Source organism: Callionymus lyra, chromosome 1 (assembly GCF_982586985.1).
Source record: "Callionymus lyra chromosome 1, fCalLyr1.hap1.1, whole genome shotgun sequence".
NCBI classification, from domain to species: domain Eukaryota; kingdom Metazoa; phylum Chordata; class Actinopteri; order Syngnathiformes; family Callionymidae; genus Callionymus; species Callionymus lyra.
This window is the reverse complement of record NC_141818.1, coordinates 54257414-54271841: the sequence shown is the minus strand read 5'-3', so window position 1 is coordinate 54271841 and position 14428 is coordinate 54257414. Positions and strand designations below refer to the sequence as shown.

The following is a 14428-nucleotide window of genomic DNA, read 5'->3' as shown; positions in this document are numbered from 1 at the left end:
AAGTATATATGTGTAGTATTGTCCAGGACTTGACTCTGGTGTTGTGATAGTGTAGTAACAAGTATATATGTGTAGTATTGTCCAGTACTTGACTCTGGTGTTGTGATAGTGTAGTAACAAGTATATATGTGTAGTATTGTCCAGTACTTGACTCTGGTGTTGTGATAGTGTAGTAACAAGTATATATGTGTAGTATTGTCCAGTACTTGACTCTGGTGTTGTGATAGTGTAGTAACAAGTATATATGTGTAGTATTGTCCAGTACTTGACTCTGGTGTTGTGATAGTGTAGTAACAAGTATATATGTGTAGTATTGTCCAGGACTTGACTCTGGTGTTGTGATAGTGTAGTAACAAGTATATATGTGTAGTATTGTCCAGGACTTGACTCTGGTGTTATGATAGTGTAGTAACAAGTATATATGTGTAGTATTGTCCATTACTTGACTCTGGTGTTGTGATAGTGTAGTAACAAGTATATATGTGTAGTATTGTCCAGTACTTGACTCTGGTGTTGTGATAGTGTAGTAACAAGTATATATGTGTGTAGTATTGTCCAGTACTTGACTCTGGTGTTGTGATAGTGTAGTAACAAGTATATATGTGTAGTATTGTCCAGTACTTGACTCTGGTGTTGTGATAGTGTAGTAACAAGTATATATGTGTAGTATTGTCCAGTACTTGACTCTGGTGTTGTGATAGTGTAGTAACAAGTATATATGTGTAGTATTGTCCAGTACTTGACTCTGGTGTTGTGATAGTGTAGTAACAAGTATATATGTGTAGTATTGTCCAGTACTTGACTCTGGTGTTATGATAGTGTAGTAACAAGTATATATGTGTAGTATTGTCCAGTACTTGACTCTGGTGTTGTGATAGTGTAGTAACAAGTATATATGTGTAGTATTGTCCATTACTTGACTCTGGTGTTGTGATAGTGTAGTAACAAGTATATATGTGTAGTATTGTCCAGTACTTGACTCTGGTGTTGTGATAGTGTAGTAACAAGTATATATGTGTGTAGTATTGTCCAGTACTTGACTCTGGTGTTGTGATAGTGTAGTAACAAGTATATATGTGTAGTATTGTCCAGTACTTGACTCTGGTGTTATGATAGTGTAGTAACAAGTATATATGTGTAGTATTGTCCAGTACTTGACTCTGGTGTTGTGATAGTGTAGTAACAAGTATATATGTGTAGTATTGTCCAGGACTTGACTCTGGTGTTATGATAGTGTAGTAACAAGTATATATGTGTAGTATTGTCCATTACTTGACTCTGGTGTTGTGATAGTGTAGTAACAAGTATATATGTGTAGTATTGTCCAGTACTTGACTCTGGTGTTGTGATAGTGTAGTAACAAGTATATATGTGTGTAGTATTGTCCAGTACTTGACTCTGGTGTTGTGATAGTGTAGTAACAAGTATATATGTGTGTTGTATTGTCCAGTACTTGACTCTGGTGTTGTGATAGTGTAGTAACAAGTATATATGTGTGTAGTATTGTCCAGTACTTGACTCTGGTGTTGTGATAGTGTAGTAACAAGTATATATGTGTAGTATTGTCCAGTACTTGACTCTGGTGTTGTGATAGTGTAGTAACAAGTATATATGTGTAGTATTGTCCAGTACTTGACTCTGGTGTTGTGATAGTGTAGTAACAAGTATATATGTGTGTAGTATTGTCCAGTACTTGACTCTGGTGTTGTGATAGTGTAGTAACAAGTATATATGTGTAGTATTGTCCAGGACTTGACTCTGGTGTTGTGATAGTGTAGTAACAAGTATATATGTGTAGTATTGTCCAGTACTTGACTCTGGTGTTGTGATAGTGTAGTAACAAGTATATATGTGTAGTATTGTCCAGTACTTGACTCTGGTGTTGTGATAGTGTAGTAACAAGTATATATGTGTAGTATTGTCCAGTACTTGACTCTGGTGTTGTGATAGTGTAGTAACAAGTATATATGTGTAGTATTGTCCAGTACTTGACTCTGGTGTTGTGATAGTGTAGTAACAAGTATATATGTGTAGTATTGTCCAGTACTTGACTCTGGTGTTGTGATAGTGTAGTAACAAGTATATATGTGTAGTATTGTCCAGTACTTGACTCTGGTGTTATGATAGTGTAGTAACAAGTATATATGTGTAGTATTGTCCAGTACTTGACTCTGGTGTTGTGATAGTGTAGTAACAAGTATATATGTGTAGTATTGTCCAGTACTTGACTCTGGTGTTATGATAGTGTAGTAACAAGTATATATGTGTAGTATTGTCCAGTACTTGACTCTGGTGTTGTGATAGTGTAGTAACAAGTATATATGTGTAGTATTGTCCAGTACTTGACTCTGGTGTTGTGATAGTGTAGTAACAAGTATATATGTGTAGTATTGTCCAGTACTTGACTCTGGTGTTGTGATAGTGTAGTAACAAGTATATATGTGTAGTATTGTCCAGTACTTGACTCTGGTGTTGTGATAGTGTAGTAACAAGTATATATGTGTAGTATTGTCCAGTACTTGACTCTGGTGTTGTGATAGTGTAGTAACAAGTATATATGTGTAGTATTGTCCAGTACTTGACTCTGGTGTTGTGATAGTGTAGTAAAAAGTATATATGTGTACTATTGTCCAGTACTTGACTCTGGTGTTGTGATAGTGTAGTAACAAGTATATATGTGTAGTATTGTCCAGTACTTGACTCTGGTGTTGTGATAGTGTAGTAACAAGTATATGTGTGTAGTATTGTCCAGTACTTGACTCTGGTTGTGATAGTGTAGTAACAAGTATATATGTGTGTAGTATTGTCCAGTACTGGACTCTGGTGTTGTGATAGTGTAGTAACAAGTATATATGTGTAGTATTGTCCAGTACTTGACTCTGGTGTTGTGATAGTGTAGTAACAAGTTTATATGTGTGTAGTATTGTCCAGTACTTGACTCTGGTGTTTTGATAGTGTAGTAACAAGTATAAGAAGAGAAGAAGAGAAAAACAAATCACTGTAAAAGTTGTTTCGTTTCTGTCTGCTTCTGTCACTACTGCCCCCTAGTGTCGAGTTACTTAAACTTTTCTTTTCAAAGTATTTCGATGCTTCGTGAGTTGATTCATCGTTGTGGTCTTTGAAGGAACATTTTGGTGGACCTGGTCCCATCAGGTACTGGACCTGACTTTTCTGCTGGTCTTTGACTGTTGCAGTGCATTGTGGGATTGATTTATCAGTTAAATAATGGGTAAATCATTGTGATATTACAATTCTTCACGGTTATTATTGATGTGGACCTGATGGTCTGGACCTGATGGTCTGGACCTGATGGTCTGGACCTGATGGTCTGGACCTGATGGTCTGGACCTGATGGTCTGGACCTGATGGTCTGGACCTGATGGTCTGGACCTGATGGTCTGGACCTGATGGTGTGGACCTGATGGTGTGGACCTGATGGTCTGGACTTGATGGTCTGGACCTGATGGTCTGGACCTGATGGTCTGGACCTGATGGTCTGGACCTGATGGTCTGGACCTGATGGTCTGGACCTGATGCTTCATCAGTCCTCAGTGTGGTCCAGGTCTGTCCCAGGTCCGGTTTCAACAGGTTATCACGTCACGCTTCTGTGCGTCTGACCGGCTCTGAGGTCACAAAGGTTCTGCAGCGTCTCGGGTTTCAGTTTCCACCCAGACGGGTCGCCACGGCAACAACCGTTCAGCAGGTCAACGACCTTCGCTGTCGTCGATTTTCACCGAAGAGATTTGACAAGATTTGAATCGTTTTTTGAAGACATTTGTTGGCAGAAAAAACCTGTTGTGTATCTTTGATTTAACTTATGTTTGCATTTAACTTATTTTACATTTAACTTATGTTTGCATTTAACTTGTTTGTATTTAACTTATTTTACATTTAACTTATGTTTGCATTTAACTTATTTTACATTTAACTTATTTTTGTATTTCACTTATTTTACATTTAACTTATGTTTGTATTTAACTTATGTATGCATTAAGCCTAAGTTAGCATTTAGCAAATGTTAGCATGTTGCTTACGTTATCATATAGCTTACATTAATAAGTAGCTTCTGTTTATACATAGCAAGTAACTTAGGTTAACAGGTAGCTTTCGTTAGCACTTATCTTACATTAACGGGTATCTCAGGTTTACACGTAGGCTACGTGCTAATGTAAGCTACATGTTAACCTAAGTCAGAAAGTATGCTAAGCCAGCAACTAGCTTGCGTTAACACGGAGCTTATCTTAACACAGAGCTTATGTCAACACGTCGAGTAGCTTAAGTTAGATCATAGCTTAAGTCAGCACGTAGCTTATGTTAGCACGTAGCTTATGTTAGCACGTTGTTTAAGTCAACATGTGGCCTACTTCAACAGGTCGCTTAAGTTAGCACCTAGTTTACACGTAGGTTATGTTGACACGTAGCTTATGTTGACACGTAGCTTATGTTGACACGTAGCTTAAGTTAGCTCTTAGTTAACGTTCGCTATCTCGGTTTCGTTGCTTCTGTTCGTGGAAATACATTCAGTGCTGAAGACAAACAGGAAGTGCCAGATAGTTTCCAGGCAGCTGATTGGCTCCTGCTGCTCTAGTGTTGAACCTTTACATGTTTGTTTCTCTGATAAACTTTGACCCGAAAACATTTTCTTTCTCGTGTTCTGCTTGTTTTGTCGTCAAACATCCGAAACAAATGTAAACACGTCGACTCATGGAGTCAATATTTGCTCATGAGTTCACTGAGCAGGTGTGAGTGTGTTTGACAGAGTGATTGACATGTGATTGACATGTGATTGACATGACATGACATTGACACGAGGAAACTTGTTCTGATGGGATTTTTAAAGATGTTTTATGTCCATTTATTTCATTTTAAATGAGAAAATAACAAGTTCATGCATAAATTCATATGCTATTTTATTATTTGTACTTTATATAAATGAACGTATTTAAGACATTTTATAATTGTTTTATCACGTTTTTATACTTGTATTTTTTAAATACCTTTTTCTGCATTTAAAAAGTGCCTTTTGAAATACATTTTTACTGTACAGTACTAAAGAATACTCAAGCATTTTCTTTACTATTTAATTATTTTTTATTTTGTTTTTTGATAATTAATACAATTAATGATAATAATACAGTAAACACATTTGTTATTTTTACTATTATGATTTAATTGTTACTTATACAATTACGGTTAATTATATATACTATTTTACTATTTTTAAGGTTAATTTAAGAAAGAAAATGCAGTCCATGCTTGTTTTTACTATTTAATTGTTGTTGTTATAATTAATTTTTACTTCCCTGTAGAGTAAACACACACATTCATTTTGTAAAATGTTTTTTTCAATATTTACCTCTAATTAATTATTTTCACTGTTATATTGGATTTTAATTGTTATTTAAAAATAACAAAATGGAAAAAATAAATAATTTTTACTACAACTAATTATTTATATTATTATTTTTATTTTACATTTTCTTTCCAAGTACCATTAGAAAGGGGTTAAAACTGTATTAGTTACTATTATTATATACTATATGCATTTTTTACCATTTATTTTATTCTGACATGTTAATAAAAATCCAGTAAAACCATATATTTCAACTTCTATTTAACATAATTGTTTATTTTATTGCCCTAATAATCAGGTGCCAGGATACTTCATATTTGGATATAATCAATATATATTTAATATATTATTTTCTCTCGTTCAAAGTGTGATTATTTGACGTCAGAAGTTATTCTTGCAAAAATGCCGAGTCAGCAAAGATTTCCTCGAACCCATCGATCAGAACATGTGACATGTTGTCGATCAGAACATGTGACATGTTGTCGATCAGAACATGTGACATGTTGTCGATCAGAACATGTGACATGTTGTCGATCAGAACATGTTGTCGATCAGAACATGTCACATGTTGTCGATCAGAACATGTGACATGTTGTCGCTCGAATGTCCCGGAGGTGAGGCTGAAGTTCCCAGGAGACCCTGAGAGTTGATCCTTTGTTTGGTTGAGAGTGGGATCCTCCCCGACCCATAATGCCTCAGTGTTTCCACAGGAATGTAGTTCTATTGTGGTGGACGACTCCCACTGAGACCCCCCGCCCCCCCCGACACCCCTCACCCCCCCTCGCCCCCCCCTCACCCCCCCTCACCTCGCTGCTGCGTCACATGACGGCGTCGGACTCACAACCTCTGCTGCAGTTGTTGGTTCGAATCCTGGTTTCTGACGTGTTTGAGACGACGAGACGTAAACAAACTTTAGTGTTTTGACACATTTATATAAAACTTTAAAAATATTTTCATCTTCTGTTTCTTCCTACAAAATAAAAGCTTTTATTTACTCACTAATTAACTTTGATCAGAGAAATAAACAATTAAACGGTTTATTCACTGGAGATTTAACTCTTTGTTTAGAATTCCACGGAAGAAAGAGAAAAGTATAAGAAAATAAAATGATAGAATACATTTGTTTCATTCATTCAATGTTAATTTTTTTAAAATCTATTACAAATTAAAAGGAAAACAACTTTTATATATTTTTTAATGAGTCCTTAACTGTTAATTGAAGCTTTAATATATGATTTAATTGAATGTTTATTTTTTACAATATAAAATTATGATTCAAACATTCAACTTTAAATAAACAAATATTTGCAATAAAATCGAGTAAAAATTAAATGTTTTTGTTTACAAACTTAACAATATAATCAAACAAAACACTTTTAAGTTAAGTTTTATATTTTTTAAATGGTAACAATAACAATTGTATTATTTGTTTATTGGGTCACAAAGTGTCAAGAAAAAATGGTAATTACACACATATTTATATATTAAAACATGTAAATATACAGATAATGTTTAAAGTTTTAATATAACAAGAGACACTTTATGTTGTTAGTAAATCTTCATGTAAAACTTCATTCATTGTTGCTTCTTTTTCTCGAATGACTTCATGAAAAACCGTTTGTATAAAATAAACGAGACTCTGGTGACGACGAGCGAAGACTTTCCTCTCAAACACTGGCGTCTCTTTTCTTTCCTACGCTCCTTAAACGCACCTTTTTCTCTCGTCTCTGCTGCGGAACTAATGGGTCGAACTCTGAACTAACGGGATTAAGTGTCTTCAGTTCATCTGTGGAGGGAAGAGTCTCTCGTGAATGAAGGATTAGATTAGATTAGATTATTCCTCCTGTGGCCTCAACACTTTATTGACCTCAAATATTCTCCTTGTTTGGATTGATTTGGAAACACTTGAGTGTCTCGTGGTTTTGTTCACGAGTGAGTCAGGATTAGCAGCTCAACATTAGCGACATTATACTATAGTATTACTATATTATTACTTCAGGAAAAAACGTACTATTGAGGAAAAATGTCATTTATTTTTAGGTTAGGGATCAATAAAGTTTTAAATGTATTGAGTTTAAATAAAGTTTAAATTCTCCAGAAATGTAGAAAAACTTTTCTTCATTTTTCTCCCAAGACGAACTATTTTCCGACATTTCTATACAAATACTGCAAATAAACACTATATACTGAAGGAAAAATGGATTTATTTTTCCAGAAATATATTATAACCTTTTCTTTTTTCCTCCCAAAACAACATGTTGCCATGTTTTGTAAAAATACTGCAAACACAAAATAAATATTGAGGAAAATGTTATTTATTTTTCCAGAAATATAGAAGAAACTCCTTGTTTTTTGGCTAAAATTTCACATGTTTATATAAACAAAATAAAAATCTTACTATTGAGGAAAAATGTAATCTATTTTTCAAGAAACACAGGAAAACTTTATTTTTTTTCTCCCAAAACTTTCTCATATTTTTACTACAAATAAAATAAAAACACTCAATAAGGAAAACAATGTAATATTCTCGAAGTAAAGGAAAACCTTTTTCTTTACATTAATTAAAGCAAATACAAAAATACAACCACTAATGTATTTTTGTATTTTTAATGAGATATAAAATGTAAATAATTCTTTAAACAAGTTTCACCAGCAGTAAATATATTCTTAGTTTTAATGATTAAATCAAATGTTTTATCTTTTTTTCTCCCAGAAATGTAGGAAAAATGTTTTATTTTTTAAAGTAAAGAATTATTTGTACCTTGATTTACATTTTAAATATGAATGTATTCGACAAGCGTTCAAAATATTCATAGTTTTGTCTTTTTGTTCTCGTGTTGTAAATAAAAGCTGCAGATGTACAGTATATTTATATATTAATATTAATGTCTGGTCCAGAGACTCGAGGCCAGATGGTCTGATCATATCTTTTGATTGACAGCTCAATGGAGCTTCATTAATAGTGTCTTGATGATAACAGCGCGTGCGCACATGGACTCAGCTATGAAGCACTTGCGCCTCCTACTGGTGGTCGAGGAGAACTGCACTTTGAAATAGACTCAACAGATATTTACTTGTATTTTATCAATCATAGTGGAATTAAAATAAATGCACTTTTAAATTTATTTTAAATGTTTTTGCAACTTTAAATCTCAAGCTGCACTCTGGCTCAGGAACCTGTCAGTTGCATCAAATTGCTTCAAATTGTTAGACTAGAATAAATATAATGATGATTTTAAAATAAAATACAATTAAGAAAACGATTATTGACGACAAAAAGTGTGAAAACACAAACGAATGTTATTTAAAGATTTATTAACATAAATCAGAGACATTTCTCAGAAGATAAAAGACTAAACATATAAATGGTGGGAAAAAGCATTTTATTTTTATATTTTTTTATATATTATTTTTAGCTACTATATATATATATATATATATATATATATATATATATATATAATAAATGTTGAAAAGACACTTGTATAACCAATAAAGTTGACTAAATTAATTTATATTGATTAAATAAGTAACACTTAAAATTAAAAAAAAAAAGTAAAAGTATAAACAAATCAACAGGACAAGATATTTATCAGAACTAAAACAGTGAAAAATATATTAAAAATAAAAAAAAGCAGATCTTTGGATTAAATTAAATGTTTCTAAACATTCTCAACATTTCATGAAGCAAATATACTTTAATAAGTATTAATACTTGAGTTGTAAAGAGTTGTAAACCCTGACGTTGATGTTAAACACAGAACATTAATGTGTATGTTGTTCCAGCGAGTTGTGTCTGATCTTCGTCTTCGTGGCTCCACTGAGAGCTGAACAAACACGAGGGGGAGGAGAGGTGCATTGTGGGAACTCACGACTCACCTGCTCAGGTTACACTGAGGTCTGTTCAAACCTCGACCAGTGCACAAGAAAAGTGACTCTTTAATGTATATATTTCTCACCTGCAGGGGTCACTGTTGTGCATGAGTATCAACATAAACTGTTAGTTAAATACAAGTTTAGTTTCGTACTTGATGCAGCTTTAATGATGGTTAATTTAATTAAGTGTTTTAATGTATTAAAGACAAGAATATATAAAGAAAAAAAATGTATAGATTGAATTAAAAAAACAACTACTGGTCACTTTAAATGATATAATATCTACTTGTCAATTTAATTTAAATGGCAATAGTTATTAACTTAGTGTAGAACATTTAACTTCACAGAAATATTGTGAAATATTAGTTTCGAAAAGAAAGTCTACTTGAATTAAATTGATAAATAAATTGGCAGTTCTTTAAAATTATTAAATAAATGTCCTGAAATATGTCTCTGATGATTGAAAAGTACTTGATAATTAGATAATAAACATTTTCTGATACAATCTGAAGAAGTTAAATTAAACTCTAATATTTTGATTAAAAATAAAACTTTCTTCGTCTTGAAATCTTCTCGTAATCCTTCATTGATCCTGATGCGTGAATATCTAGTGACAACATAACAACACATGTTTGTTTGTGTCCTTTATTTTCACTTATTTTGTTTGTATTTTAGTCCAACGTTAGAATCTAAACACCAGGATCAGGTTAAACGTTTATGATGTGATCGTGTGTGAATGACTGTCTAAGCAGTTTGTGACCCTGGTCTGGAAAGACGTTGTGCAAATAGACAATAATATATTAATATATAATATATATTATTATTATTATTATTATTAGAATGAAGGAATTGACTGTCGACTTCCGAAGCTGTTGCAGTGCATTATGGGGCTTTTGTGAGTCAAATTTTGATTAAAAAAGTAGTTGATTTATAATCGTTTCTAATCTGAGGATGTTTTTTTTAAAACCTTTTATAAAGTTCATTTTGTCTCGACTCTGGTCGCAGTGACGCTGCCTCTGCTGCCCCCTGCTGGTCGCTTCTAGAATCGCGCTCCAGAGGCGGAACTAATCCCGCGCTGGACATCAAAGCGAACCATCGGTCAACACCGTTTAGGGTCAACTCGCTGCTGACGTCACGACTGGTGCAGAGTGACCTTAAATCTCCAGAAAGTATTTTCCTAATGAGCTGCAGATGAAGAACTATTTCGTTTGTTCTGTAATCAAGCTGAGGGTGGTGACGCTTCCTGTGGGGTGACGTCACTTCCGGCTGTTGCATTTCTGTGTAAATATACATATATATTTATTTATTTGCCACGAAAAATTGACCACCTTGACGGCATGTGTCGTACTTTAATTATTTAATTTACAAATAACATTATGAAGGTATAACCTAGTTATACTATATAAGGTAAAATGTAAAAAACATAAAATAAAATAATAAAATATATACTTGTATTTCTATAATACCAATTATTAAACATATTCATAGTTTCGCTGTATTACATTTCATATACATATTTACAACGATTTTTAATTTTACATTTTTTAGAAAATATAGGATACTTGTTTTATTTTGAAAACTCAATTATGTCTACCTTAATTACATTTTTTATTATGTATATGTATTTGACAAGCATTAAAAGTATTTATTGTTTGGATGTTTTATTTAAATGAGAATATATATATATTTAGGAAAAATATTTATTTTAACATATACTTATATTTATTATAAATGTATACTATATTTATTTTGTATCTAAAATACCTAATATTTAAATTTAAATAATACAAACTGCATTTTAAGTTGTATTCACTCACAAGAAGAATCTTTGACAAACAGGTTTATAACTGAAGGAAGTGACATCATCACCTTCACCAGAATCCTGTTGTTAGCTTTAGCTTTAGCTTCTCATCAAACGCCATCAACGTCAACTTCCTGTTTGCATGGAAACGGAAATCAGTTCAAAAATCAAAACGCTTCTGTTTCTCTTCAGGGTTTGTTTCTCCTTCAAAGTCGTGGCTTCGGCTTTTATGTGGAAAAAAACACGCTGATAAAAAAGTCATTAACGACTTTACGAGCCGAACCGTCGGTGGAGCTTCGTCCACGAGCATCAGATGCTAGTAAACAAGTAAACAAGTAAACAAGAATGTTTAAAACTTGACGACATAATTAGCAACACAACATGGAGTGACACTGTATTGCTTAGTCAACTTTATTTAAATCTTAAATTCTTACACAAAACAACTTATAGAGAGAAATCACATTTAAAACTAAATTGATCGATTTTTAATTGATAATAAATTGATGAATCTATTTTATTTAAAGTTTGCCAGAAGCTGTGTTATCAGCTAGCTTAGCTAAGTTAGATAACACTGACCCTTTGTTGTATTTATATACGAAACATTTCATCAACATTTAAACTTTTTTTAACGTTTGATACTTTGTTTAGTCGAGGCTTTACTCGCACCTGAAGGTTAGCGCGTTAGCATGGTTAGCATGTTGAGCATGGTTAGCATGTTGAGCTACATCCAATCGCTCCGAAGCTAAACCTAAAACCTTCATCAGTTTTCTTTTTCCTTTTTAATTCACAAAAAACATCTCAACAGCTTCTTATTTTTGTTTAGGTTATTTATTTGGTTTTAGACACATTAGTTGATTAGCATCGTTAGCATTAGCATTATTTTCATGGCTTGTGTTTGTAATCCATCTTTTTCAAAAATAGCTCGAGTCTAACTTGATGTGTCACTATTAATACGTGACATTTGTGCGTCCGCTTTTACATCTGTACACACACACGCTCACACTCACACACACACACACACCTACACACCTACACACCTACACACCTACACACCTACACACACACACACACACACACACCTACACACACACACACCTACACACACACACACCTACACACACCTACACACACCTACACACACCTACACACACTTACACACACACACACCTACACACACCTACACACACCTACACACACTTACACACACACACACCTACACACACTTACACACACACACACACCTACACACACACTTACACACACACACACCTACACACACACTTACACACACACCTACACACACACACACACACACACACCTACACACACACTTACACACACACACACCTACACACACACACCTACACACACACACCTACACACACCTCTACACACCTACACACACAAACCTACACACCTACACACACACACCTACACACACACACACACCTACACACACACACACCTACACACACACACACACACACACTTACACACACACACACACACCTACACACACACACACCTACACACACACACACACACACCTACACACACACACACCTACACACACACACACACACCTACACACACACACACACCTAAACACACACACACCTACACACACACACACACCTAAACACACACCTACACACACACACACACACCTACACACCTACACACCTACACACACACACCTACACACACACCTACACACACACACTTACACACACACACACACAGACACACACCTACACACACACACACACACCTACACACACACACACACACACACCTACACACAGGTTATATTTATGTAACTAGTGAGGAGGAGCTTAACTAGTTGTTCTGGTTCATGTCAACAAACATTCTGTTATTTTAAATCTTCTCGTGTTTTTCTTCTGGACGACGAACCTTCGATGGTGAGTTTGAAATAACTTTATCGACAACGTGATGGTGACACGGATCCGACCTCTTGTGAGAGTTGCTGGTTGAATCCTGAAGTTGCTGCTCAAGGACTCGAACCATCGAGCTTCACCTGAAGCGTCTGGTGATGGTGACACTTGAGGGACTCGTCTGTCAGCCGAGGATGTTTGCAGCGACAGGAATAGTTTCTCCTAAGATTAGCAGACGCTTGTGTGTTACTTTGTGTGTCGGTGTGTGTGTCGGTGTGTGTGTCGGTGTGTGCGTCAGTGTGTGTGTTTGTGAGCAGCAGGAGGACGCTAGAATGAGAGATCCAGGTAAGACACCTTTGTTGTCGGACCGCATGGAAAATGCACTTTTTCTTTTTTTTTTTATCAACACAATACAAGTTGTGTGTTTGTTGTGCGTGACGCTGACGAGGGTTGTGAGTCCTTGAGCAAGACGTTGTGGAGGCGTTTGCAGAGATTCAGGTTCGTCTTGTAAAAACCTATTATTAACTCGTCGTTGATTGAAGAAAAACAAGAAAAAGTTTAGTTTAACTTCGTCGACGAGTTGAAACTAAACGTTTTCTTTTAGTCGTGAAACTTTTCTACACGTTTACTTTTACTCTGATCTCGTGTCGACTGTCGACGGCGACATGTGGTCTGAAGTATTGATGGAAGTATTGATGGAAGTATTGATACATTTCGTCTCTGGTTACTGTTTTTCAAAAGTATTAATACCATAAACTACTAACCATTGTTTTAGTTTTAATTATAAATATTAAATTGTTGTATTGATTTTCTAACGAAGGTTATTTTTGTATTTTTATATTTAAAAACAAACATTTTAAAGTTTGGGCTTTTTTTTATCGATTTTTTTTTTTTTTTATCCTCGTGAATTTAATGGTATCTTTATCGAGTTGAACGTAGTATCGTGACACATCTGAGGATTAAGGATGCAAGAAAGTATTGAATATTTATTTTTTAATGTTGCAATTAATCTTCTGGCTTTTGTTAAACAATGATATCCCGGTGATGACTAAGGACGAGAGGATACAGTTGAAACAAAAATATGTCCAAACATTGGCTTTAAAAGCTGCTGAAGTACTTGGATTATACTACACATGTATTCATGTTTTTTTGGGGAATTTACTTATTGTTGTTTTTTTTCGTCAACACAATTTATGTTGTTTTGATGTGTTTCTTCGCCTTATAACATTTTTGTATTTTTTTTCCGGTAGTGTAATTTTGATTTTGATTTTTTTCTTTCATGAAAATAATATTTTTGTGTTGAAATAAAACTCTTGGTCTTGGCGATGACTGAGGACGAGAGGATGCAGTGAGTCCAGCAGCTTTTAAAGCTGATGTTTGGACATATTTTGATTTAAAAACAAATGAAAGTAGTTACGACTTCAAGAGTCATGTGGTCTGTAAATACTACAACACCAGAGTCAAGTACTGGACAATACTACACATATATATACTTGTTACTAC

The 14428-nt window shown here is 34.2% G+C and overlaps 1 protein-coding gene across 5 annotated transcripts in view; it reads left to right on the top strand.

Annotated features, from left to right (window-relative positions):
* kank1a (KN motif and ankyrin repeat domains 1a) overlaps window positions 1–14428 on the top strand; it is a 73158-nt gene that overhangs the window by 27533 nt on the left and 31197 nt on the right. Inside the window, exon 1 of one of the 5 annotated variants that reach the window (XM_087813042.1) lies at window positions 12866–12952. The exons of the other annotated variants lie outside the window; for them this stretch is intronic. The gene's annotated coding sequence lies outside the window, so the exon portion shown is untranslated. Of the gene's footprint in view, window positions 1–12865; window positions 12953–14428 lie in introns of those variants that run through there. 5 annotated transcript variants of the gene reach the window in all.